Raw genomic sequence first — 4724 nt, forward strand, 5'->3', positions numbered from 1 at the left:
CCAGTTAAGGTCCCAGTTAAGGTCTCAGTTAAGGTCCCAGTTAAGGTCCCAGTTAAGGTCCCAGTTAAGGTCCCAGTTAAGGTCCCAGTTAAGGTCTCAGTTAAGGTCCCAGTTAAGGTCCCAGTTAAGGTCCCAGTTAAGGTCCCAGTTAAGGTCTCAGTTAAGGTCCCAGTTAAGGTCCCAGTTAAGGTCCCAGTTAAGGTCCCAGTTAAGGTCCCAGTTAAGGTCCCAGTTAAGGTCCCAGTTAAGGTCCCAGTTAAGGTCCCAGTTAAGGTCCCAGTTAAGGTCCCAGTTAAGGTCCCAGTTAAGGTCCCAGTTAAGGTCCCAGTTAAGGTCCCAGTTAAGGTCCCAGTTAAGGTCCCAGTTAAGGTCCCAGTTAAGGTCCCAGTTAAGGTCCCAGTTAAGGTCTCAGTTAAGGTCCCAGTTAAGGTCCCAGTTAAGGTCTCAGTTAAGGTCCCAGTTAAGGTCCCAGTTAAGGTCCCAGTTAAGGTCCCAGTTAAGGTCCCAGTTAAGGTCCCAGTTAAGGTCCCAGTTAAGGTCTCAGTTAAGGTCCCAGTTAAGGTCCCAGTTAAGGTCCCAGTTAAGGTCCCAGTTAAGGTCCCAGTTAAGGTCTCAGTTAAGGTCCCAGTTAAGGTCCCAGTTAAGGTCCCAGTTAAGGTCCCAGTTAAGGTCCCAGTTAAGGTCTCAGTTAAGGTCCCAGTTAAACTGGCCCAGTTAAGCGGGCTAAGTTAAGAGAAGAGGCCCAGTTGATAGTAATGAGGTTTATATATTCAGAAATGAGTCTTCAAACTTACTACAGTATATTACAAAGCTGAACTTATAACATTTATATATCAATTTATATATCATAGTATTTCATATCATACGCACGGGCATAATACAAGGATATAAACATAGGTGCCAAGACCCCGCGATGAGAGAGGACATTAAAACATTGAAAGCCTTTCTTGGGGGGCTTTTTGGTTCAATCATGGCAATTATGGGGAGGCTATGACAGATCAAACTTAATACTTATAGAATTTGTTGACAAAAGCGACATTTCTCCATCTTATTGTCTTCACGACCCCCGCGAGATAGTGGAATGGTCGCGATTAGGTCAACATCTTCTGATTGGTCAGTTGAGGCACGCATGCGCTCAAGTGGGCGGCAAGAATTTCGAAAATGGAGGGGAAAATCGTTCGTCCTCGTTCGTTTGGCATTGATGAGCCGTTGTATCGCGATCCTCGCGAAACTTTGTACCGCCATAGTCTACCATGGTTGACAAGAGACCAAGAGGAGGCTGGATAGTCTAAGTGAATGGGTTGTAAGCTCAAAACGCGCGGAAATTGATGATGTCAGTTTCGTCAACGCTTCGCCCCCCTCCCCCCTTGCCGAGAAGGACTATCTTTTTTCTGCATGCCTGCATACCATCTTCGGGCCGAAACCCAAGTGGTGAGTACAGACGCTTGGTAAAGATTAGAAATGCTGTCTTTTTTAACAAAGTAGTTTAAGTTATTGACACGACATCGTCAGAAACACAAATGATTGAAAATTTCTATGTCTCCAACATACTAAGCTAACCTGATGTAAAATGTTATAATATTTCTTCTTCTTCTTTGGGGCTAGGCAGCCAGCATCAACTTGTTGATGAATCTGCTACGCTTGACGGGTAGTGCATGTTCACAATTGGAAAACAAGAAATACATTTTACAGTATTAATGAATGAGGAAGCTGACATTTTCATAAGTATTCATTTTTGTTTCTCACAATCTCAAATGATTTGTTGTTGGTGACCCCGAATCAGCAGTGTTAAGTTAAATTTCCATAAGATAATTTGTTGTATGCCTTCTTTCCTGAATATGTTATTCAGGTGTATTCAGCTACAGATGATGTGTCAATATTATATTTCAGGTAGAATAAATCATATGTCTAAAGATATTTGAAGATGCCCAGAGCTGTGGACAACTGTGTCATTCACTTATTGTGTCCCTTTTTACCAATATGTACTACCAGTGCGGCAGCAGAAAAGACATTCAAAAATGCAGCGCGGGTTGTGAGGAGGTTGGCTGGGAACATTGCTAGCAACTGACAGAAATGCAGCTGCTGAGTACCCAAAGTGCTGCTACAGGCTTCTTAGGTAAGACTTCAGTCCTGCATACTGATGATCAAAAGACAGAAGCACATTCAGTGTATACATTTAGAATACAATACGGTATATTCCGTATTGCACAACCAAGGGTGATGCGGAATACACCGTGTTGTATTTTATGTCATACCCACCCGAGAAAACACACGTTTCAATGCGAAATGCGCGAGAAGTTAAGAAAAGTTGGTGTCCTTGAACAAAAAATTGTAACTAACAGTCACAATATTCCAATTTTCAACTGCGGCGCACTGAAAATTAGCACTAGATATTCTAAGGAGGCCTATGTGATAAAAATAGAAGCCTGTGTGATAATCCACCTGTATGTAATGCTTTTTGCGGCCCAGGTATGACAAAGTGTTTTATTATTGAGTCAGGCTGTCATGCTGAATCTCCATTGTCTCTTGTTGGTTGTTACTAGCAGCTGTTGTGATAATCTGATGGTAGAGTTGTGTACTGATACAGCACCGGGTACAATCAATAAGGTACAGGTCCAAAATACCTGAAGCCTGGTGGACAGGTACTGGACCGGTACTAATCAGGTCAAGTCTGACTCAGTCAGGGGATGGCCACTTTGACAGCTAAAATCACTATGAAATTACCTTGGCAGTGCACTAAAGCCACATCTATACTACATGTATACTACAGCACATATAACACATTTGCAAGGCTGGAGTCAAATGTTCATCTGTAATTCTATAATAGTTATTCCTAGCACGGTTATTATGTTGTTCAAACATGCTTTTGTCCTTATTGAAAATCTACCATTTTCTGAACGAGTAGTTCAGATCAAGACCTGTACCTAAGATTTGTTTAGATACACAGCTCTATCTGATGGTATAAGGCATGACAGTGACTGTTGGAGTATCCCAGTTACCAGTGCGACATGATATTTCTTGATCATACTATATACATGTGTATTTTCTTTTTTTAGATTTTTCACTCTTTGCAGGTATGTTTATGTGAATTTATGTTCAATGATACTTTGGTGTTCTTATCTAGGAACTTGCTCACCTCTCACCAAGAAGTCTAACATGCAGACACTGAGGGAGACAGCCTTGTCTATACCTTGCCCAGAGTGCATAGCAGCAGTGGACTCAGATGTAAATGGGAATAAAGAGAGGACACAAGCAGCTCCACAACATATAACACTTCAGTTAATGATTGATGTGATGTACCATAGGTGTCCTCTGTTTTGCCAGCCCATAAAGGATTACTTTCCTGGAATTCAATGTCTGTATGGGGGTGGGGGGCAGACTAAGGGCCATTAAGACCTTCGTAGCTTTAGTACAATATGTAGCAAATTGTGTTTCAGTCTATTTGCACTCTACAGCAGTTAATATTGTTCTGTTATTATAATGATGCTGATCATGCATTTTACAATATAAAAGAAATACATTGTACCTTAACTCTGATTTTACCAGCATTATCCCGCATATACAGGCCGACCCTGCACCAAAGTCTTGTATTTAAAACGTTTGGAATCTCGAAATGTTAAATTGTGAATTGATGTACGTGTAACATACAGATATGCTGGAAAAATTTCCCAAACCTTTCTTTTATGAAATAATGATAAAGCATTGCTTTGATAAACATCTCACTGATCATGTTGGCAAAACAGTGCATGCCCCACTGAATGTTGGCTACATATTTTCCACGTCTAACATGTAATCGGGGGCCGGGCCAGTTATAATTATCGTAGTAATGTTATATTGTTACTGTTTCTTTGCATAGTTATCAAGCTTTTTATCATACTAGCAAATATTGATGACAAGATGTTATCAGAATTTTGCACAGAACGTATGATACAACATGTATTTATGTTTAAACATTCTCCTCTATGCAATTTCCAAATTGCTGTGTTTGTCAGTATTGTTAGATGTTAAGTGCCATTCATCATGAATGATGCTTGTAAGTATCTTGTGTAGTTTATGTGTTTGTTAATACAGGACGGTTGATCACATTCAGTGTCTGATCATTTTATAACCGGTAACACTGTAAATTTTATCTGCATACCCTTTAGAAAAGAAAATATTGCTGAGTGTTGTCCTTCACCCTGTCCTTGTGCTCCACAAACATGTGTAGATGTGGGTAATTCAGGGGAGTGTCACAACGTGGTTGGTAAATGTACAGATAAATGTACAGGTGGGTAAATGCCGATAAGTATGAGATATAACGCAAATGATAAATCTCGGTAAATTCATATTTACCTGCCTACGTGCTCAGGCCATAATATTTACACTCCACGTAAAGGCGGGTAAACGACAGTTACTGTGACTAATACCACGAATGGTAAAACTCGGTAAATGCATATTTACACCGTCCGTATATGCAGGTAAATCACAGTAACTGTGTCTAATACCACGAATGGTAAATCTCGGTAAATGCATATTTACACCGCCCGTATATGCAGGTAAATGACAGTAACTGTGACTAATACCACGAATGGTAAATCTCGGTAAATACATATTTACACCGTCCGTAAAGGCGGGTAAATGACGGTAACTGTGACTTATACCACGAATGGTAAAACTCGGTAAATGCATATTTACACCGCCCGTATATGCAGGTAAATGACAGTAACTGTGACTAATACCACGAA

At 40.6% G+C, this 4724-nt stretch overlaps 1 long non-coding RNA gene across 1 annotated transcript; it reads left to right on the forward strand.

Annotated features, from left to right (window-relative positions):
- Positions 1-629: 629 nt before the first annotated feature.
- On the forward strand, positions 630-4085 carry LOC136421813 (uncharacterized). Its single transcript, XR_010753514.1, has 2 exons — positions 630-1431; positions 1993-4085. It is a non-coding gene; the product is annotated as an uncharacterized lncRNA (long non-coding RNA).
- The last annotated feature ends 639 nt before the right edge of the window (positions 4086-4724 follow it).

The sequence above is a fragment of the Branchiostoma lanceolatum genome, chromosome 16, assembly GCF_035083965.1.
Source record: "Branchiostoma lanceolatum isolate klBraLanc5 chromosome 16, klBraLanc5.hap2, whole genome shotgun sequence".
NCBI classification, from domain to species: domain Eukaryota; kingdom Metazoa; phylum Chordata; class Leptocardii; order Amphioxiformes; family Branchiostomatidae; genus Branchiostoma; species Branchiostoma lanceolatum.